At 26.7% G+C, this 25,649-nt stretch overlaps 1 long non-coding RNA gene across 1 annotated transcript in view; it reads right to left on the bottom strand.

The window, feature by feature from the left end:
• Window positions 1-1,361: 1,361 nt before the first annotated feature.
• LOC148234341 (uncharacterized) overlaps window positions 1,362-25,649 on the bottom strand; it is a 47,440-nt gene continuing 23,152 nt past the window's right edge. The window contains exons 2-3 of the long non-coding RNA XR_015810043.1: window positions 1,621-1,748; window positions 1,362-1,561 (exon numbers count right to left, since the gene is read on the bottom strand). This is a non-coding gene — a long non-coding RNA (uncharacterized LOC148234341). The remainder of the gene's footprint in view (window positions 1,562-1,620; window positions 1,749-25,649) is intronic.

The raw sequence follows: 25,649 nt of genomic DNA, 5'->3' as shown, positions 1-25,649 counted from the left end.
AATTTATAAAAAAAATTATACAATATCAAAACACATGTTACTTTAAAAAATGCGCGATGCAAACTTTTACATCGTGCGTTAAACACAGACTCGTAATCAAGCGTTTACATTAATAAGGTCTTATTTTCATACCTGATCGTGCAGCCAAATGAGTCAAAAGCACCTTCATGGTTCACTTATTTGCCTATTCTGTGCAGATGTGTTTGAAAACATCTATGATTTGTGAGCAGCTGGATAAACTGGTAACTCAGAATGTCCTTCTAGCACTGGGCCTTAGGTTCACTATGATCCACTGCTCCTGTCATTTTGTTATTTTTTTAAATAAAAAACGTTTATTTCAATAATAAATAATAATTTTACAAACATAGCAATTATATATGCTACACATGTTACTGGTGTATAGCGATTTTACTATTTTAAATTTGTTGTTAAAAAATAAGAAAATAAAATTAATTATAAGTGGTTTTAATTTGAGAATTAACTTCTGTCCTGTTTATTTTACAGAGGCGGCAGCAGAGTTTTTCTACGTTTTGTTGCTATAATTGCTTTTTTTTTAATTTGATTGAATTAAATTTTTTACCTTTAAAAACATGTTTAATTCTTTTGTAATTTACTCGCGAATGATTTAAGACCATAAACACTAGTTAAAATATCTGTATTTGTAGCTTTCATAGATAAACGCGTATTTTTGTAATTTAGGATATCGTTCCTGAAAAAGATAAAAAGAAAAGGCCCTAGAAAACTTTTTTCATATTAAAACTAGCGCATATAGATTATTTTAAATACATAAGAAATAATGTTTTAAATATTTTACTAAATTATAGAAACTGATCTAATCGAAATTTCATGATCCGTATCGCCCTTTTTATTTATTGACTTTTAATAGTTTTTCAAAAGGTGGGAGAGTATTCAAAAGATAAGCGTGCGATAAAGATTTTATTCAATATATTTTCTAATCTGTCAATTTTTTTATTTTTCTAGTTTTTATTGACATAAAATTTATTGTAAGCTAATTTTACAGATTAAATCTTTATCTACCGTGAATGTTTTTTAATATTGATCTATTTATTTCGTTTTTCTCCCATGTAAAAATAGTTCCACCACAAGAACTATTCATCGTAATAAGGTCCACAAACGCACAGTCAAAAATATAAGTAAATGTATTTATTTAATAAACTTTTCAATACGATACAAACCATTGCGACGCTTTTCACATTGCCTTCTAGATTATGCCACGTTTGATAATATATATTGTTTTATAAATACAAAAACGTTTTAATATCACAAACTTATATTTCTTATAGAATAAAAAATATGTTATCTACATAACTCACTAATATTAAATTTAAATATTTAATCATTTTTTGTACGAAAAATACATAACCAGAAAAATATGTTAATTTTATTTGAAGAAATCGGACATCTCGAGGTATATTTGTAGCAATACCCATTTATTCTAATTCATAAGAAACTTCTACGATGGTATTAAGACAACTAGGGTAAAGAAATGCTTCGAGAAGCCGTGCCATTACGTCTTCTTCTCCGGTTTCTTCTTCTTCTTCTAAAAAAATATTTTAATATAAAAACATGATTTTTTTTAATATTTAAATAATTATATACCATTAAAGAATATTGCCTGCGTTGTTCCATCTTCACCGCTGAGCGGATCTGAATATTTGCGGACGTCACCATGCACGCGAACTTCGAAGGCACGGAAACACGTCATAATGATGTTTTTTCTCAAGTAGCTTAAGGACGAATGAGAATTATAATTTAGTAATAATAAATAAGATATTATTTGTTAAATATTTTTTTGCATATTTCACACTTAACATCATGTAAATTGCTGTGTTTTTGTATCTTATGCATCCAAAGGAATCTGTTCGATTCATATATAATATCTTTCTACATTTTGAACCATGTATCTTTACGTATATTTTAAGTTCTTAAAATTCTCTTTGAAAGCATTACATTTCAAGTACAGGCATTATTAGCGACATTCGCTTGAATTGTAAAAGAGTTTGAGTTTTATTTTCTCTTAAATTATATCCACAAACGTTTTTTTTTTTTAATAATATATTCTTATTTTTTTATTAAATTTAGCTATAGACTAATTGCTTACATGAAAATAATTATAAACCTTATTTATAAAGCCGCATTTTTTTATTGCTGCTACTTTTGTTTCAAATGTTATAAGGGCTACTCTATTTTTGTTTATAGCTTAATAGTCTATTTTAATTGTAACATAGATTGGTCTTTCCCTGTTTAAATTGTAAGGCCTAAAAGACTTTGTATCACCTTGCTTAGTCAAAAAAACAAGTCCCGTATTTTGCAAATATTACCATTTTACCGTAAAAAATATTCAATAAAAACCCCCGCATTTTCAATACAATAAAAACCATTGCGACGCTTTTTTCACTGCGTAATAAATATTGTTTGATGTATAAAATATAAATGTGATATAATTAATTTTATGTAAATACAAAAACGCTTAAATATCACTAACAAGTTTTTTATTATATAAAAAATGTGTATAATCTACATAAGTCACATATATAAAATTTATTTTTTTAATTCATTTTATTATGTATAAGCGATAAATTACCAAAGATATAAATTCAACTTAATGTACATAAATTGGACAGTTCAATGTATGTTTTTAACAAAAGCCATTTAGACTTCTTCATCGGGAACTTCAATGATGGTTTGAAGGCCTTGAATATTTACAAAGGCTTCGAAAAGCCGCACTGTTACATTTCCTTCGGTGAAAATCTCCAATTCATCTATAAAAAATATTGTAATTCTAAAAACTGTTTTTTTTTTAATATGTAAATAGTTTCATACCATAAAAAAAAATTTCTTGTCCCATCACGTTTACATAGTCGTGCAGATGTGGAACGTAGAAGACACTACCCACGTAAAGGATGAAAACTCGGTAATACGTCATGGTGGTGTTGCTCTCAAGCAGCTTGAACGGCGAATGAGCATTTAAAAAAACTTTGTCACTCATAGGAATGTAATACATTGTTGCAATTCATATTGTTCCACAGGCATAAAATAAATTGTAACAGTCCGCAATTCTATTCAATCGAGTGCAACACGTGCTTTCTTATGAAACGTTGTTTTCTTCGTTCGTTCGTTGATTCAAGAAAATTAAATGTTTTGATAAATACCACGAATTGGTTTATTTTGCTTTGGTAATTTGATTTCTTTAATTACAGATTTTATGTTCAAAGTTTTTTACACATAACTTTTTCCGAATTATTTTCCATTAATTCAATATCAATATCGTTATTTTATGGATAAATTCGCTTCATAAGACTAACTGCATATGATATAACAATATATTTATAACTATAAATAACAAAAACTTTATATTGTGCTGAGCATTGTCAACTTTCGCAGATTATAAACTTGAAAGCTTCATTAAATATTGAATGAAAATTTTATAATTTTCTATTTATGATCCTCTTAAATGTACATTTGGAATTTGCTCTTTTTATATATTATTTGCAAAAGTCAATAATATATATTTTGGTTACATCTAAAACAATAATAAATGTTAATTTATAATAAATTTTATAATCGAATTTAATCAATGACGTTGCTGAGCTTTTGATCCATCGGTAAATTAATCATGCAAACAAATACCCGCATTTTTATTTTTTGCAAATGCTCAAGGATGCTGAAACCAAAGTGTTTGCTTATTGAAATAAAATTATCTTACGTCATAATCTACATTGTGTAACAATACTTTCGTACTGTTTAATAGGGATTCCATGTCCTTTCTTAATACACCGCTCTCACTACTGATCTGAATTTAGCTGTGGGGACTTTTTGGAAGCAGCAAATATTGCGGAGAAGGATTTATTTAATCTCTAAATGAATTTTGCAAAATATCAGAATATTCTGAGAATTTTGAATCTCAAAAAAATTAGTAAGTCATATATTTCATATATAAAAATTAAATATTCCGGCAAACGTGAGATTTATAAAATGAAACAAAGCTGTCGATAAAACATTTTTATGGCAATTCCAGGACTTTTTATAAAGAGAGAAATTTAGAATATGTGTGAATATTTTGCTAAGCTAAGAATATACAACATAAACTGAGTACACTTATCTCTACTAAAGTAACAAAAAAATAATCATATGTTCAAATAACCGAGAAGGATATAAATTAGCAGAAACAAAACCAGTCTGAACACTATAGTCAGTTACAAATTATGCAAACTTTATTATAAAAGTTTGAAGCGATTGAGAAAAAAATGTCTGGAGTCAAAGATATAAACAACCAAATTCCAATGATCTCAAAAAATGTAAGATTAGTGACATGGATCGCTAATGGTCTACTAAACAAAAGACAAGAACTATAAGTTTTTTAAATATTAAAAAAATAATATATGTGTTATTTCAGAAACACAGTTTACAAATTAATCTTATTTTAAGATCAGAGGCTTTAAAATATATCACTTATTACACCCGCAAAATAAAGCAAGAGAAGGTGGCGCTCTTATAATCAAAGGGAGTATTGACCATTATGATTAACAGCAAATATAAACAGATGATATTTTACTAACGATAGTAGGAATCAAATCAACTAGACAAAATATACTAATGAAAGCTATATATTGTCCACCAAGGTACAATTTAAAAAAATATTATTTGAACCTTTAAAAGATATATTGAGAGAAGGGATTTTAATGCTTAGTACTCAGACTACAAAAGGCAAAAATCTTAGAAATGCCATAAGAGAATTAAGTGTGATTTTTTATACAACTAGTAAACTAATCTATTGGCCCTCTGATCCTAACAAAAATGCCAGACCTCATTAACCTTTTATTTTCAGAAAAGTGGCAAACAGTTACTTAAATATAGAAAATCTGAATACTACTTTAAGGACATCAGCTTGGAACAACACTAAGGAACTCACAATAATTATATAATACGATAGAGATAAAATATATTTTTAAATACGATACAAACTATTACGACACTTTTACGTGTTAATATTAGAATATTTTAATAATACAAAAACGTTTTAAGATCGTAAACTGTTTTTTTTATTTTATAAATAAAAATACATTATCTACAAAACTCTCTTATATAAATGTTTGATTTCTTTATACATTTAATGTACAAGCAACAAACAAATAGATAAATAAATTCAACTCCATTTAAAAAAACGGACGTCTCAAAGTATGTTTTTAGCAAATTTAGTCTTCATCATCGGAAAAGTGCAGTTGTACTTTTGCACGTGCTCTAGTTATTATGAAACGTTGTTTTCAAAGAACTCTTACAGTTCTAAATTTTACCGTTATTTGATGAATTGCAATAAATAAAAACAATGCTCAACGAAAAATGTCATAAAGCAAAAATCACAGCTTTGCAAAAAGCAAAAACAATAGTAAGATTTCTAGAACTGTATCATTACTAAACCGATAACGCTTTTTGTTGAAATGCAATAAATGGTGAATAAAATCAAAGAGTAAGTAAATAAAATCGTCACGAAAACTTCTATAATAAAATCTAAAAGATGAGAAAAATATTAGGGGCCAACTCAACTAATGTGTCTAGATAGTTGACATTAAAGTTTTTACAATTCTGCTTCTTCATGTTATCTAATATAAATTCGTGATCGACCATAGTCGTTGTCTTGGCAAACATTATACAAATACTAAAACCATACAACATAAATAAAATATTATATCGAAAAAAATTTTGATTAGTCTTTCCCACGCGTTCAAAATCTAGATGTATAAATTGTTAACAATGTACTTAATCTAACAAGTTTTGTATTTACATTTACGTACATATTTTTTAAACTACTGTTTGATTTAACTTAATATTTAGACAAAATATTTTTAAACCAATAAATTCTGAATTTTCTTAAGCTTATTCTTTTTTTTAAAGCTTTTTTGTGATAAAATAAAATCAGTGAGCAAAAAGTTTCTGTCCGGTAAAGGTTAAAACCATTTTTATAAATAATTTAAAATAATATTTTTCAGAAAAAAAAAATCTAACAGGAATTTTTATCTGTTTTCAATTCAAAGAGCTAAATAATAATTCGACTTTATTCTATGCCGTTCCTATAAATTATTAAACGAGTCACGTAATTACTATTGACAGGCAAACGACTAAATTATTGGTTTTCAATCTTAAGGCTGTGGCTTAAATACAAATCGTGAAAGTTTTCGGTGGTTCGTGACGTGTATTTAAAATAAATACATCATACTAGTATTAAAATATAATGAAAATTAGACAATAATAATATGATTACTTGTATATTTATATGCATATTAAAAACTGTAGTTATTTATTAAATACGAATCTGTTTAACCTTGTACAATACAAAATGTCTCACAATAATTTCTATACGAAAGCTATTATTAGTTTTCTTGATATGTTTCTATACGTGTATTAAAAATATAAAATTTTAGTAATTCCATACTTTTGTATATACATACAGCTATCTAAAATTAGATTATAAGTAAAATCTTTAGGGTATATTTTCTTTTGCACTTTTCGAACCGATATTTTATTTATAGTGTATAATAACAATTTATTATTAAATATTTTCAAAATGAGAGCACGTTTTCAGAAAAAAATTGAAACAATACGTTAAGAGTTATATAAAAAAAACAAATATAAAATATTTCTTTGAAGCTAAAATTAGTCAAAATACATATTTTATTTTTAGCACTAGAAAAACCAGCATTATGACACTCGAAGAAAATTTTATAATAATGATGAGTTTCTTATTACATTGTTTTGAAGTGCCATATATGTATAGGTGTCATTTTAAGTAATCTAAACTTTATTGTTATTAAACTCTAATACAATAATCCAGAAAATAATCTTAAATTTAATTATCCGAAAGTGATAAGATTTAATAAAAAACTTATTATTAAATAAAATTATCGATCCTTGGTTTCTGGAATTGTTATAGTTGTAACTTATGGTGCCGATTGTCAAAAAAATATTTCACTCATTTAGGCTATTTAATAATTAGGAAAATCTTTAAATAAGAGAAAAGTCCTCAATGGTCTAATCTAGACTCCTTGCTCTTTGGAATATTTAATAATTAGAAAAAATAAATACGACAGCTATAAATTTAAGTTTTCTCTTGCATGCAAACGATTTAATATTGTTTTAATGTATTAAATCCTTTGCAGACTCTACAAAGAGGTTTAGATTCTATATGAAAATAAGTTTCTGTCAACATATTAGGTTTCTTCCTATACCTAAACTTTAGATTTTAATTTGATGAGCGCATTTTGCTTAAATGATTCATAAATTATTAACATCCACTTTAGTTTGCATTCAATCTATAATTTATAATCTCTGAATAACCATATACTCTCTCTTAATCTAAAAAGTTCAGCGAAGTTTCTCGACATAATGTATAGGAAGATATTTAGTTATTATCCCTTCTTGTATCCCAGCGCCTTTATGTTATGCTATGTTAGGTTATGCTAGGTTAACGCTCAACATTTCTAAAAAAGGTATATCGCTAATTTTTTTTAAAAAACTAAAAGTGACCTTGAGGAAAGTTTAATTTTTACCAGTTCTGGTAAAAATTAAACAATACCCAAATAATTCAAGTTTTGGGTTCCAGAACGTCTTCGAAAATCATTATCATGATCGTTTTCTTATCATTCCCGTTAGAGCTAAGACGTCCACATTAGCTGACTTGTCGTTGGCTGTCATCGCCCAGTTCTTTGCTACGCTGGCAATGAATATTGTTTTATGAGAAGGGTATCCTGTTTATAGCATTAAATTTTTAATGATTTTTTTTAAATTGACGATCGAAATTTTCACAAGAATTTAATTGTTTTCAGGAGCCATTTTTGTGTGAAAAATACAAATACTCTATAATGATTTTAATGATGTTAAATTGTTTTTTTTAATAAGAGAAGAAACTCGATTCAAAAATGATATAGTAATTGTGTTTTGTGACTAATTGTAATGATGTCAAACTCAATTTGTAAATACCATTTTTATTGTTTATATTATTGTTATTGTATTTGAATAGTAAAAACAAATTTCACCATTTTCAAAAAAAAACATAAACACAAATTGCTTGTACATTTTCACTGTTGATTTAATTGTGACACATTCATAGAATCCAAACAGTACTAACCAATTTCAACATTTTTAATTTGGGTCAGTTCTTAAAAAAAATATATATATATAGATATATTTTTGATATTTTTCATCAGTTCGTGTCTAACCATCATGGCTAAGACTTTAACTTTGTTCGCGTGCATCATATTGATTGTTATCAATCAATATGTATGCAGTATATTGACTCATGGTACCATGAGCGATATAATTTCATCGGCTAAGAACGACAAGCGCATAAGTGGCATACTAGATGCAGATATTACAAACTTGATGGAAATGATGGCAACTTTCTACAAAAATAATGGTAAAAACATTTTTTTTAATAATAAAAATTGCATGTATAATTTTTACAATAATTAAGTGCCCATTGTTATATTCACTAATTATTAACAGGTGCTGATATAATTATTTCTGAAAATGGTGAAGTATCAATGAAGCCTATTGAAGTGGATCAAAAAGAAATGAATGATAAAAAGAATGATACCCTCGTGTATCCTACTATGGACCCCATTGTGAAGCTTATGAGATATTATATGATGTACTTATCTGAGAAATCTTATCCCTGAATCAACTGTACAATTGTTGTTTAAAAATAAAGTTTATTAAAATGTAGTAGTTTGTATTTTATTTATGATACATCTCATAATTATTATCTCAAATTAACAATATAATCAAAATATATATATTTTAAAATCTTATGAAAAATTAAATTCATTTAAATTACACATATTTATTTCTGTTCAAATTTCCGTATTTAGATGAAAATAAGAGGTAAGAATATGAAGTCTTCATGCTCTTTTTTATAAAGTGTTGATCAAGTAATTTTCCGATTTTAATATATGGATGCAAAACGTGGACACTTCTGACAGCAAGCAAAAACAAACCGAACAATGCTGAAAATCTTATTGAAAGAAGACGTTAGAAATGAAACTGTCTTCCAGCTAGTTCATAAAAAAAGACCATTTTTGTATCGCAAAACGCCTAAAATTATGTTATTTTGGCCACAAGAAAGCGGCTTTCTGAAAGATCAGAACATGGATGGGACTCGATCTTAAATAATTATTTCGATTTGCCCAAAATAAGAAAGAGTTCGGGCATAGTTTCAAACACGAATGCAAAACATAAATAATAAAAGAATAAAGACAATATTCTGTTTAGAGCAGAGGCAATCTTAATGACGATATCACTAACATATAAAAAGTTTGTTTTATGTTAATAATACATTAATTCAATCTACTACAAGTAACATTTCTCTTATTTAAAAATATATTTTTTTATTATTCAATCAAGCAAAATGTTCCGCACTGTTGTTGTAAACGTAGTAGGGGGTAGTTAGCTACCCCTGCTCGGAAGTCAGGTGCGCCGTATCGCATAAACGTAAAACCGCTTTTATAAGACACCGCCGCATTTACCGTTTTATGAAAGTGTATTATTATGGATAGCAGCAGATGGACGAATGCGGTATTTATTGCGAATAACTCTGAGTGGGTCATTCGATGTTCGCGATCAACGTAAACATTTGATTGCCCCCGGAATGTCGCCGGATAAAGCTCGTTACGGGGAAAACGCGTTTCGGGAAAAGGTGGTCCTAATCTTTTCAACCGCACATTACAAATTCAGATAAATCATATTTATATTTAAAAAAACAGGGTATTTGCCCCGCCCCATTTTTAAGAATAATGGTATGCAATTTTTTTGTTAAAAAACTCAAAAATTTGCTGATAATCTGACATGTATCATTAAGATCTATATTGTATATAAAATCAATAATAAAAAGTCGTTGGAAATATAATTAATGATTACAAAATTAGAAAAATTAATACCTACTCAAAACAATGTTGTGTATTTATTATAACAGTTATTGCAACGTAAAGCTATGAATCATAGACACACTTATCTGCTTAATCATAATCAATGGTTTGCATTTTTAACTGTACTTAATTAAAATAATAATAATTGTCCAATGACACCGAGGGATTGTGGTGTGGGAATCCTTGATTTTCATTTGTATAATTATTAGTTTTATAGAGCAACCTTTCGTTCTTACCTGCGTTAAAGTTTTCATAATCGACTTTTGACCGCCAAGATCGAGCAAATACCCCACCGTGCGACGCAAAATCAATTTCGGAAAAATTGTTACCGATTTAAACAAATCAATTTGAAAATAAATGCATTTGTTTTCAAATTGCTTTAGTAACAAGCAAACATTGAAAGAAGATACAATATCGGATCAAAGACGACAGACGAGGCTAAGTTTCAAGGCGGCTGAGATAATATCAAGATTACACCCCAGATGAGATTTGAGTAAAAAAATCTAAAAAAACTAAGTAACGCATTGAATAACAAAAAAGCACGCGTTTTTTAAAAAAACAATTAATATAAAGGGTGTTTTTTTAACAAACTGAAACTGATAGAAATTAAGTATATTTTATCTAAAAATTATTTAAAATGATTGACCTCTTGTATTTATTTTATTGAATCATATAGTGACAAATCCATAAAATAATATAAGGATACATTTGAACTAATTTAATAGCTTCTCCAGATTTTCTACCTAACGTTGCCGATGCGAATTTATTTAATTGTTTTTTTTTAATGGAGAAACAATTCTAAATTAATTCTTCACTTTCTATTTTAAAAGAAATATTTACAATTAAATAGTATTTATAATTAGAATTTTTTAAATAAAATTAGAAACGCTTGAGCTTGAGATGAAATATATATTTAATTTCCTCGACACGACACAATTCGATATAATATTTAATTAATTAGGTCTGAATTTATTTAGTCAGTATCTAATTTAAAATACAAATTAGTTCAATACCCGTACTGCCGACTTTTCGGTAACTGTTTTGAACGAAAGAAAACATTTAACCTATAAAAACCTTCGATTAAGTATAAATCTTTAGGTTGTAAAACAAAATTTGAATCTTGATGGCTTGACATTATTATAAAATAATTAATTGCTTGTGTATAAATATAATATACTCTAAGCTTTTGTAGCAATACATACTTTCTAACATGAAATAACCCGTGTTTAAATATTTGTTGTTAAGCTAACATTAGTCAATACGAATGTAATTATTAACAAATCCAAAATATCTGGAAAAAAATCGGTTCTACGAACTTCCAATTTTTTAATAAACCGAACTTCCAATTTTTTAATGAACCGGCGTCCAACACACCGCTGACTAAAAGGCTTTGTTAACAATTAAACTATCCTTGAAGGATTTCAGTTTTAGGTTCTGTAATGATGAGCAATAGAGACAGGATATCTGCACTCGCTGACTCACCTATGGCTCTTGCCTCCGGCTGCTTAATACACCGGCATTGAAAATTGATATATATAATGCCTTTCGTGAAAATTGATCTATTCAATCATATTTGTATGTAATTTGATAATACATTGTATCGTATTGTCTTTCGTTTATCATCGTGACGTATTGGGGTAACATGTCTTAATTTAATTTAGATTATAAATAAATACATTTTTCTTCTGGGAATATCTCCTTGACACGCACAACCTTCTCTTATATATTGTAGTTAGTAACCAGCAATGAATTAATTAATTATGAAAAAACAGATGAGATAAATCTCTCCCAAAGCTAAATAACTTTAATTTAAAATTTTAAAAATAATAAAGTCGTGATAAAATATTTTTAAATAGTATAGAAATCAAGAGTTTATCTATAAAAAATAATTAGCCGCAAAAGTGCTTTTATAAAACCTTTTTCTTTGCCAGCTAATTAGGTCATGTTAATCCCAAACGTTTAACTTGATTTTCGATACGATTCAGAGATATGCAATAGTGAACATATGTACGATACGTATATATAATAATTTTAACACAAATTCTATAGCCAAATCTATTATGATTTAAAACTAATTTAATCAAACATAATCTTCGTAAAAAAATTATAAAAAGCATAATTTTTACAAATCAAAATAAAATTCATTACAAAAACTATTACTTAAGTTTAAGGTTATAAATAAAATAAAAAAAATTAAGTATATAATATTTAATTTAATATTATATATTTATTATAATTAATATTCAAGAAAAATACTTTAATTGTTCTTGTAAATAAAATAAATGTTAATTTTTCAAGATATTTAATAAAAAAAAAATAAGATTTACAATATATTTCAAAAATACACCATTACATTATCTTTGGAGTTTGTGCTTTACACCACTCATATACAATTTAGGAATATTGTAATGAAAAATTACAACTCATATACAATTTAGGAATATTGTAATGATAAATCATTCTATAAATTCAGTTCGATTATATAAATTTCAACAAATATTATTCCTTATAAGTATATATAGCACTTTTCAACTTTTATTTGGCATAATGAAAATCCATATTTAATATGTTTATAATTCTTAAAATAAAATATAAGACACTTAATGTCATCATTAAGGCAATCTTTACATCATCAGTAAGGCAACATTTAAAATGTAGTTTTTACACCAAAAGTCGTATACGATTCCCTCGTATTAAGCTCAATACAAATATTACTATTTGATACCATAAACAACGTTTACAACAATAGAACAAGTTATTTAAATGCGAATAATCACTTTTATATAATTATAGTCTATAAACTAATGTTCAAATAAAATAAAAATTCACTAACTGTGTCATAAACAGCTACTAGAACATCCTTAAAAAATAAGTCCAAAATAAGTACAGTAACTCATTCACAATAAATTAAAATATAAAATCTTTGATTAGTAAATAATACAACAATTATAATTAAATGCGGATAATTATTGTTGTATATTTATTGTTTTTTAACTGAAATTTGTATTAATTATAAGAAAAAATGAAATACACAAATACAACAGTGATTTTATACGTTTTTAACCTAAAATCTAGAAAAATTACACCACTCTACTAACTTTGTCATGAATATTTACTAGATCATCCTTTTAAGATAAATACAAATATGCATTCATAATGCATCAAATTTTATTAATAAACAATTTAAAAACAAAGCGTTTTTACGTTTTCTTATAAAATACAATCATTAAATTATTATAATTGCAACATTTTTAATTGAATGCAAATGAAGCTAGTTTATATTTATTGTTTATAAACTAAAATTCAGACACATTATACTCTTATAAGTCAAATTAAAAATACACCTTTTATACAATAATGTATTCATACCGCAGTAAATTTCATTTCTATGAAATTTTATATTAACAGTTATAATTGAATGCGGTTGAGTACTGTTTTTAATTATAATATTTAAGCTGAAATTAAGAGACATTTCACTTTATTAAAATACTGATATTTTTATATATTTTTTTGAGAAATAAAAACTAAATATTTAACCAATATAGTAAAACATTCCGTGATCAAATCTATCATAAAAAATTTCGTTGAATCTAAAAAAGCGTGCTGCATTATTATTGTAGTACAAAAATCCCAATTCATTAATGAGATAAATATCTCCTAAATCGCCACGTTTGACTCTATATTGCGGTGGAAATACATATGGAATATTTTCGTTATTGTCATTTGATGAAAATATCTCGTTACGAAATTCATACAATTGTGACTGATGTGATAAAGCTCTACTTTCATCCAAAACGACGATATCTTCCCGTCTTTGCTCTATTCCAACCAATTCTGTTGCCAGTTCTTCATATGAGTACATGTCATGTACTATTATGTTTATTAAATACGGAATTAAATCAAAAAATTCCGACGGTTCAATAGAGTGCCAGTAATCCGGCGGTATTGAGATTGGTCCAGTTCCATGTACCGCAACTGATGGTAATTCAACATGGCTTCTAGTAATTGAACTAGATGGTAAATTGTTCGCACTACTACTTGCTCTTGAGCTGCGATGAAGATTATTTGCTTTCTTATAAACACCGTTTTTCAAGCCGCGGCTAAAAAACATTAGGCATTAATACCTTGGTATATTATTAGATAATAACATATATTTGTCCCATTAATTAGTTACTTTATTTGACGATTTAAAAATAAGTTCAGTAAATTATAACTTTTCCATTTATATGGATAATCTTCGAACTTTGTATTACTAATAAATTTACTAAATCTAGTTTATTTATACCATAAATTATTCTTTAGTGTGATGCAGGACGAGCGTACCAAACAATTTTAAATTTAAGAACTACGACAAATAAATAATAAGAAAAAGCTCCTTGCTTAAAAATTTGTAAAAAAGTAATTATGGTATCATCAAATTTTTGTTATACTACTATTGGTTTTATTTTAACTTATTTTATGTATAGCGAAAAAATCGTCATTTAATTTGAATTATAAGATACATTACTTACATAAAATCTTTTCTTAAGATCTTCATTGCGATGCTGATTTAATTCAATGAAATTAAAATCACTGGTTCTCAACCACAAATGCTTAAAATAAGGTAATCCCCACGCTAAAACAGAAAATAATCAACTATAGGATTAAGTTGGTTTATTATTATTCACTTCATTTGTACCATACATTTAGTCTGAAGTTTAAGCTACAATCGATGCTCTTCACTTGAATTTTGCCACTCTCGTAAACCGAACTTGTAGCTACAACAAACATGTAATCATTATATTTTATAACGTCAAACAAAAACACAATACAATTAATGGTTTGACTGAATAGATTACCATAAATTTTAATAGATAAAATAATAAATATTATTTTTGAACCTTATCTCTGTCCTTTAGAAAATTGTTTACTTGTTAGTTCTTTAAAGTATAATCAATTACGTTATTAGCATTTAAACTTATTAGAAAAAAATAAATATTAATATTATGCGACTATACGTAATCTGAAAAATATTTTATAAAATAAATCCAAGAACCAGTTACCAATTTTCAAAGGCTACAATATTAAGTAAATTAAAAAATAATTAAACGCCTGATTTAATTTAGTTCTATTAATAAAGGCAAAGTCATTATCGTTTAATTACTTTTAGTTGGCCTGGATTCTTTCTGATCACTCAAAATTTGAGCTGGATTTTAGTTTGTTTTCCATGGTTTTGATTATATATGATTGTGTCTTTGATTGTGTTATGACGCCCTACTTTTTCATAAATTGACTCTTGAGAAAAATAAAATAAGGGGAAGTCAAACAAATCTAAATTGTAAGGAACTGGAATTATGTTATGTACAATTTAAAAGTATAAGATTTTTTCAACCTAAATATTTTTTTACACAAAAGTGTATCATATGCTTAAATTAAATTAATTGCGTAATGATCAGATAATTTTTTCAACTTTTACTTCACGCTATATTATAAAAAAATATTGAGTGAAATTTATTAATTATTCATATTTTAATAAAACAAATAGTGAATATTGTATTAAAATTAATAAGTGGTTTGGGTTAGAATTTCATATGGATGCAAGTATTTTTTTTTTATCATGACTGTGAAATCAGAATTAGAATTTATTATTTTATTTCAATTAATCATCAAAGATTAAGTTCACCTGAAATTTTTTAATCCCACAGATAAACATCGTGATGCTTAATTAAAATTGAGCTAGGTCGTACATATTAGGTATTAAAAATGATCTAATATGAAATATCAAAATTAATTTTATTTTGATTATTACACTTTAACGCGTTTTAAAATATTTTTTTCCTCCTGTCAATTATATTAAAGCTGATGTCTTTACAAAAATTATAAAATATGGAAAAATATATACTGCTGTTGTTCAACTAAATGAACCAATGAACCTATCCAAAACATATTTTTTTAAATGTAAATACATTTTTAATGATTATTTTTCCGTATTTTATTTTTAAGATAAAAACTGTAGGGATAATTCTTCACAACTCTAAAATAATATTTGATTAATATGTCATTGTTTCAAAAAATTTAAATGATAAATGTTTCAATATTTTGTTATAAGCGATGCCGTTACGAAAGCTAAAAAAGGGTTTACGAAATAAAAAGTACCTTAAAATAAACCATTTTTGAATTATTTTAGATCATAAAAACCGTTCTATTACATATTTTTAATTGGTAAATGGATATGAGTTTAAATTATTAAGCTTAGCATATGATTTTGAAGTAACGAATAACTTACTATCTAAATCACTCTGTTTTCGCTTAGCAAAATAAGCTTAAAAGTATTATTAAAAATATCAACGATCGATGACCAAAAAATAATTAAAAAGTATTGCACTTATTCATGCATATATAAAATATCAAACTTGTTATGATTGTTAGATAAATTTACGTCATTTTTAAAACGTTGCACTAAATATTTTGATATTAATTTTAGTTTATATATATAAAGATAATTTTTGTTTAGTTTAAATTTTGACAAAGTCAAAACTACTTACAATATTAGTGGAAGGATGGAACGTGCTCGTAACTAGTGTGCGAACTCAAGCGCCGCTACCAAGATACTGAAATTAAGTTTATTGAATTATATACACACAGCTAAACCAAATAAACAAATCCGATATAAAAATAAAGTACGTTTATAGTTATGAATGATCAACTCGGTGTTGTTTGAAGTCCTTAGCTCAAGAAAGCTACTGTGGCGGTTTACTTCCGATATAAAGATTGCAAAGTATGATTAAGGCAATCATTTAAAAAAAATATCAGCGGTTAACTAGGGATGCCTTTGTTAACACAAATTGACGATGCATTTATTTTTCGTCATTATCGTCATTTGAATGTTTTGATACCGACAGCTTTTCTATTCAATCAAATTCTCTTTGATGTTTAACAATGGTAGCAAGAAGCAAACATGTCATAATAAACTTTGTGTTATTTCATGAATTCGCTTAAAAATAGATAAGTAATAAGTAGCAGAATAAAATATAATATTATCTAAAATACGATATAAATATGAATTGCATATATTTTATATTATTAAAATAGTGTATTTTACATTTATTTAGCTGTTTATGGAACAAAGGGCAGCAGGAAATCATTTAGATGCAACGTTTTGCAGTATAAATATAAATTAAATCTAAATCTAAACCTCACGTCTATGTGCCCGGGATTTTTGATATACTACCATGCGTACCATCAATCGTAGTCGTCGTCTTTTAAACATAATCTCACTGCGCAAATAAGATTAAAATTATACAACAAATGTGCTTTAAATATGTTTTAGCACGAAAATAAATTCAACTCTAGAATAAACGTTTATCACCGAAACCAAAACACTTATACATTGTATTGTAACCGCTAATATAGTACGCATGGTTTTGCTTGATAGTTTGTTTATTTTTGTATAGTAATCAGGAACAATGGTTTCACATATAGAGAGATACGTAGAAGACAAATTCGTGCTTTAAGAGTTGACAAATAATTATAGATAAGGGTTTTTCAATTAATCTACTTAAATAGAATATATAAATAAATTAATATATAAAAAAACGTATTGTGGAAAATTTACTAGTTTAATTTACTGATCAAATATCAAAAATATTTTGTAAATTAATGTTTTTTTAACATTGGTTGTTTAATGAATTTAAGCTTTAGTTATATACATAAGTATATAACATTCACCCTCTATTTATTACAGTTTTAAGAGGTCAATCTTAGGTTGTGTTTGTGCGTGTTTTAAATTATTGCTTAGTATCGATTTTCCATTAAATTATTTATTATGTTAAAAAAAATAAGATTATAGTATATGTTAACTAATTTTTAAACTGAAAGCTAGAAAAAAGTAGATACAATATATCCAATGCTGGAAAGGATCAGATGATTTAAACTATAAATTTTAATTTTTCATCGAAACATAAAAACATCGCTACGATTTTTTCTAAGAATTATTGTATTGTCAAATTAAAAATGCTTTTGCAGTAAACTTTCAACATAAATCAGTATCGTCTCGTGACTAATATAAATAATAATTATTATCACATCCTTTCTTTTATGTTTGAGTGACGATAAAAACGATATCTGCACCATTCAAGTATTGAAAACACGGATTATTTGAATTGTGATAAAACTACTCCTTGATAATTTCCCGATTGCCATTTTTAAAATATTTTAAACTTTAAAATAAACTACATTTTATAGTTATATCACTAGTTTCAATCTCTACAAAATTAAATACATTTATTTAACATTAGCAAAAGCTTAATTTTATTTGGACACAAATTTAATAAATATTTAAAATAATTTTTAAAAATATGAATTTATTTCAAGCATGGATAATCCGCATCCACATAATTCAGAAGTTAAATTGTGGCTAGTTTGTAACTAATTTCGAACGCGCAATATGGGACTAGTATTTTTATAAATACTAAATATAAATACCAAAATAATAAAAGAACAAATAATATGTACCAATACTGTCATGTACGTAGAACGAATGCCGACTGACAACCCTGACACGGGACGACTGACAACCCTGAAGCGAAGATACGAGTAATGCGCGGCGTTTGAATAAGCAAAGATTAAATAAAAGTGTATAGTACCGGTGTTGATATAAAATGCGTCGTTTGATTCAGCTTGGGATGAGCATCGCTATGCTGATATCTTGAAGGCGATGTGATTCACGCAAGGATTTTGGGTTGATCGCAAATCAAACAAGAGGAGCGCAGACTACTAGTTCCGAACGCAAAAACCTAATGACCGGTTGGTGCGAAGAGAACGCTTACGTTAATTTGTCACTATATCTAAGGTGGTGGGGGAACTCGCGATAATTCAAGTACCAAAGCATCGGGCGTCTAGCTAACTTTTCTTTGCGTTATATATTATATATATATATTCCATACAACAAACATGATAATTTAAATAAACCAAATTTTCCGTTAATAAATATAATTTTGGGCCAATTAAATAAAAAAAAGCAACATTAAAATTTTTAATTACAAATCTAGCCATAAAAACTTGCTAGGTTTCCCTCATGTAATAAATATAGATTACTGCTTTATAAAATAAAAAGTAAATTGTATAAAAAGCTATAAATATCCACGAAAAAATGTTAATTATACACAATGGAACTTCGGATTTCGATTAACTTGCTTAATGAGTGTTTCACAAAAAAGACAATTTTTTTAATCATTGCTGACTTGATAAACGAATTATGCATCACATTATCTTTCTCTTCCTGTCAGTCGATGATTTCTCTTGTGTTAAAAACATAACTTTTCAAAAATAATTTGCCACTTTTTGATTATAGATGCTCATATTTTAGACTATTGTATTCCAAACTTTATGTTACTACGCCCTTCTTTAGAATATAAATATTTTGGCCTCTCAAATTAATTAATATACACGTATTTGTCATGTAACGCGGTAGAACGGCTTTCCGGCACCTTTTTTACTGTATTTCTATTTTTAAAAAGCAATTGTCAATTTGTGTAACATTTTATTTCTTTATTTTTACGTAAATATGACGTCAATATTTTTATTTTCTTTATATTTAGGTGTAAAAGTTGAACCTAAAGTTTAAAAATGAATGAGTTTCGGTTACCTCACAATCGCCGGTCCCACTGAAAACATACCAAAATATTTTTATTTTAAATGGGGGCGTTTCAGAATAAAAATATTTCAGCGCCTCCTTAAACAACAAAAATTCTGATCGTAGATAATTAATATACGTGCAGGGCTTTTTTGTCAAGTAACGCGGTGGAATGGCGTTCCGGCACATTTTATTACGTTATTTGTATTTTTAAAAAGCGATAGACAATCTGGAAAACATTTTATTTCCTTATTTTCACGTAAATATGACGTAATTATTGTTATTTTCTTTATATATAAGTGTAAAAATTGAATCTCAAGTTAAAAAATGAATGAAAATTTCGGTTACTTCTTAATCACATATTATGGAAATATTGCTTTAATAAGAAGCTATGGAAAGTATGGATGCGTAATATAGAAAGATAAGAAGATACATTTTTTTTACAATATCACGATTTTTAATAAGTGAGAATCAAATGAAGCACAATAGGAGAGCGCAAAAAACAATTGCCTCTTCTCAGAAGTAAAAAATCCACGTCAAAACCAATAAAATAGTGCCGTCGTCGACAACGATTTTATTACTTTTGACGTAAATTTTTTACTTCTGAGAAGTGATAGTTGTTTTTACGCTTTTCTATTGATCAAAATTCGATTTGAATGAACTTAATTAATTAAATCAATTTTTTTTATTTTTTATGCGATTTATTGCATTGTAAAAACTGCTTTAAATTTAATTTAAATGATATTTGAAAAAAATTTTCTTTAATAAAATGTTTTAGGAAAAGTGAGTTCCGGCACTTTTTTATTTAAAAAAAGCCATGCGTATATGTATATTTAAAAATAGTTTAATATACATGAAAATTAATGTCTGTATATATTATATAATATAACAGAAAATTTTAATTTAAAAGTATCATGTTTTGTAAAAATATTTTACAATTATATTACTAAATTTACATTGGTATGATACACATACATTTCCTATAAAAAAATACCTTAAAATAGAGAAAAATATTAAACATATGGAATTAAAAGTAAAATATATTTAACAATCAAACAATCACCTATATTCAGATTTTTTGTGTGCGCAATAATCTGGTCCCAGAAAAATGTAAAAATACAAAAAATGAAAAATGTTTTTTTCAGAATAATAACAAGAGTTCACTATACAGTGCCTTCATATTTTTGTTTATGTGCTTGTTTATTATTATATATTTTATCACTACAACTTATGTAAAAAATCCCGATTCACATAAATATGATATTACAAATGGCAGAAGTACTTGCATTGCTTTGCTTTATAAAGTAATATATTCTCCACTTAGATTCAAGCAAAATTGAATTAGGGTTTCACTTTGAAATATCGCATTATACTTATATAATTTTTTTCTATTCACCAGTAGTCAATCCAAAATCATCTTCTTAAAAAAAAGTGCATGAGCAGACAATTGATGTGTTCAGTAATTATATTTTTGTTTGCTTCAATATCAATCTCTGGCACAGAAATCATTTAAAAGTGAAAAAATGTCAAACTCGTTATATTTTAATTATGGTTTTTATATCTCAAATTTTTGATAAATGCTTTTACTTAGTCTTTTTGAATCAGTGAATGGATTTGTATTGATTTATATTTAGAACACTCATTTTTTTCTAAATTTCTCTAAATAAAAGTATAATCAAATTCCTCTAAATTTACCATAAGCCATTTATTTTGTTTCGAAACGCGAGACAATAAAATTTTTATTTTTAAATGCTTTTACATATTCAAAAAACATTTGTATATATAATGTTTATCGGGGTGCCTAATATGATCGAAATTCGCAGAATTCGTTCTTTAAAAGAAATAAAATATTATAAAGGCCCAACATTTTTATCAAAAAAGTTTGTATTACGCTTTTGAATTTGCTGTTTCCTTACACAAATATTTTATTTTAATAAGTTAAATTATTCGAACGCGGGTAATTTATTTCTGGATATTCAATTTACATGTAAATCCGCAAAAAATAAACGCCGATACGGATCCGATCTTCACGTTTATCAAATTCGTCTAAAATATTATTATCTATTGTATGTACAATAAATTCCATAAAATTGTATAAGAAAAATGTTCCATTAATTTTTCTGAATTAAGCAGCTTAAAAAAAGTTTAAATGTCGTCTCTATTAATAAATTAAACATTTTCTTTCTGACGCTTTCACTGCTCAGTAATTTGAACAACATTGTGCTATGCATATTTTATAAAATTCAGAAAGTTTAACGATTATAAAAGTAATTAATAATTGATTAAAATAAGTATTATTAACTAATACAATAATTATTGGCAATTAAAAGTTATTATTTTTTTCACTAATTCGTTACATAAATGAAAAAAGGGGGAGAAAAATATATTCAAATACTTTATCTGTTGTTTATTCAATCTTCGAATAGTTGACAAAAACGAATAATTAAGAACCCTAATGAGGAAGCATGTGTGAAACATGATTTAAGATACTCCGTCTACTGCTGATAAAATCGACACCACTGATAATTTTGTATCATATATCTATTTTTGTTTTTATGTATGAGAATCATTTTTCACACATCATATTTTTTGCAACAATGAATTAAAAACAAACAACAGCAAAAAAGTTTTGCATTTTTTTAAGCATACTGAAGATCCGATATTTTTAAACTTTCGATCGATAGCCATCTTGATTTATCTCATATATTAAATTTTCGAATAGTTGTCGTTTGAATTTGAACATATCGGAGAGGCTTCTAAGACGCTTAGAAGTATCTCGCAAATACATTCGATATCTTCTCATCGCCTTCATAATCATTCAGATTCACTATATCTAATCTGTTTCGCTGTTCGTGTTAAGTTAACGATGCTCCAAAAAGTATATTTATCACTTACTTCAAATCTATGAATAAGCACGAAACGTTGATTAAAGTATTAAAAATGTGCAAGTGCTTCGTTTGGATCCTTGCATTATTGGACAACACTACAATCAGCACTTGATTACACATCAACCAACATATTAAATTTACGTGTAATAATAAACCAGCAATATCTAGATTTTATATTTTCAACTATCTGTCTACAAATTATGTGGTGTGTTATGAGTTCACAATAACAAATAGCATAAGTCTGTTTATGATTCCTGTCATATTTGTGTACACTCGGTTCAGTATCGATTCACTTGCGTTAACGTAGCCGTTAATTTGTTTTAAGTTAATAAACAATGACGCATAATCAACTGAGTGCCAAATGGCAATGGTGGCTGACGGCAGATTAAAATCGCTTACAATGATTATATTTGCACGGCCAACCTTTGATGAAATTTAAGATAAATTATTTTTAAAAGATTGTACAATTTTATTCGCTTTTATAGGCGAAAATATATTGAACAAATATAAACAGTAATCCACTTTTTATATATTTTTACATCTGCAGTAGTTTCTATGGACGCAATGCGTTTCGCCTGAAAAACGCTTTTGCGAACACAATATGCCGCCTTCTCGTTTGGCTTTGTCTTTTCGAAGCACTACGTCATAAATAAAAATATTCAGCCAGAGCAGTGCAACAAAAAAATTGCGAACTTTAAATAACATGTTTGACTAAACAATCCCATCACATTATATCACAACAGAGATAAGGCCAGAACTCCCCGGAAAGTTAAGGCGTCGTTGCCATTTATTTTCTTTCAATTAAATATCCATTCATTTATGCAAACATTTACATTGACAGGTTTAGTGCAACATACATTATCTACAAGTCAAAGCAAATTTAAAAAAATCGTTATTATAGTTGCAATGAATTTTATCAACCCATTCAACGTTCAATTATGTTCTATTTATTATTTTTTAATTACGCCCAAAATGATGATCCTAAGTCGGCAAAAGAGATGCAAGACAGAAAATACATGATAAGCAAGCCATCACATCTTAAATATTTTTTTAACTATAACTTAATAAAAACACGCTAATTTAAAAAACATATATAACACCTTTACAGAGAAGATACATATATCAAAATAAAAACATTTAAAACTATAAATACAAAAGTATATTACTTAATTATTACTATAAAATGTAAATACAATAATGTATCAGCAAATTTTACAAAAATAAATAATTTTAAAATCAAACAAATACAGGTTGCTTTAATTTTTCTATGTTGGCAGCATTGTAAAGCAGACAGATGTCAATAATCACGCGTGCTCAAAATGTCAAATGTTAGCTTACAACAACACCGCCAAAATCATATGATTTATTTATTATTTATTTAGCTATTATATCTAATTGCTTAAACACTAAATAAATTTAGTTATAACATAATAAAAACATGAACAGAATATTAAAAATAATTTTTAAATAAAATTTATTTCTTAAGGCAAAATAGGGTTCCATTATTCCATCAAGAAATATGCAACCTTTTTATTTTTGCGGATTTTCTTAGAAATATTAATATAGAAACTTACATTTCCATACAATATTCCCCTGGCCGTACTCGTTTTCTTACACTAAATAATCCGTTTTTGTAATAAATGTATGTAAATCTCAATTTATCATTAAATACGGATTAAAATACTACCGTGACATATTATTTTTTAATTTATATACAAATACTAAAACATTCATATTTAAAATTTCTTGAATATCCAACCATTTAAATCTATTAATCATACTTATACAACCAGTAAATCTAATGTGAATCTAATAAATTACTTTTGCAACAAATTAAAGTGTCAAACAAATGTAATTTACATTTTTTATAATATTAATTTATTATTAATTTATTTGGACCCCTTTAGAATAATCATAATTCATTTTATCTTTTATCTTTCTGTTTTTTTTTAAATGATGAAACTATTTCACTTACACTTATTATCTCTAATTTTTTTAATACTAATCTTCTGTCTATTGTTTTGAAAGCTCCCTTAAAATCCACTAAAACTGCTTCAATGATGTAGTTCGTTGGATTTTTTTGTGGGGTTATGTTAAATCGTGTCTACACCGACAAACCCGAAACGTTTGAGCACATAAAAACCAACATTCGCCAAATTATAGCTGAGATACCGCCCGAAATGTACAAAAAAATCATCGAAAAATAGGTCTAGAAGCAGACATTTAATTGATATTAATTTTAAATAAAATGAAATAAATCAAAAGTTTGTTTAATAAAAAAAATCGAAGATATCGTTAAATTTGTATGGAGTTTTTTAAGTTCGGAAAGTTATGTTAAATCACTTTTTATTACGTAAAACCAGTTTGAAAATACATTAAAAATAAATATGCAAAAAAATAAATAAGGATTTTTGTTACAAAAAAATATTCGATTATCAAAAGTCCAATTCCATAAAAATCTAAATCACTTTGTAGAAAGAAAACTTTCGCCACAGATCAAATTCATTTAAGCAATTTTGTGATATATGCATTCTGAAGAAAACTTGAATTTGTAACTGACATATTTATGTCAATAATAAAATTATTTTAATAATTATCGTATGTATGAAAGAGTTAAAATTGTTATTTAATATGTATAATAAATAAATAGTTGTTCAAAATACGAATCTCTACCCACGTCAAACTTTATCAAAGGCCTTTTCAAAATCGCCTTCTTAAAATCATCTACTTTCATTCCCGCATCCAAAGATTGTGTTATTGTTATGGTGCAAGACAGAAGGTTAGTAACCGTTTGTTCCGACTAAAGATGCAATGTCGTAATCTCTGCATATGACAATCAAATGTCTGAGGCGTCTGATGAAAAATCACTTATCTTTCAGAGTGTCACCTTAAGAGGAGACTCCTGGTGCCAAGAATTGTCTGACCTGAAAAGCCTTACTATGCTGGTGAAGAGCCAGTATATTATTTATACTAATAATCTTATAAACTTGGGTTTGTGTAAAATAAGAACAAAATATACATATTTATTCAACGTATGTGTTGTATTCTTAAAAAGTAGTTTACATTATTTTAATTGAATGGTTTATTTAATTACTAAAACAATATTTAAATTGTTAAAAGTTTTTAGTATTTTGTATCTCATTTTTCATTTCTCTAAGATGAAAACAGGTAATTTCCCAAAATGAAAACCGGCTCCAATTGAGATCAGGG

This window comes from Plectrocnemia conspersa, unplaced genomic scaffold (assembly GCF_051122295.1).
Source record: "Plectrocnemia conspersa isolate PC_06_02 unplaced genomic scaffold, ASM5112229v1 ptg000006l, whole genome shotgun sequence".
NCBI classification, from domain to species: Eukaryota; Metazoa; Arthropoda; class Insecta; order Trichoptera; family Polycentropodidae; genus Plectrocnemia; species Plectrocnemia conspersa.
Note: the sequence above shows the minus strand (reverse complement) of the source record. Positions and strands in the feature narration are given on the sequence as shown.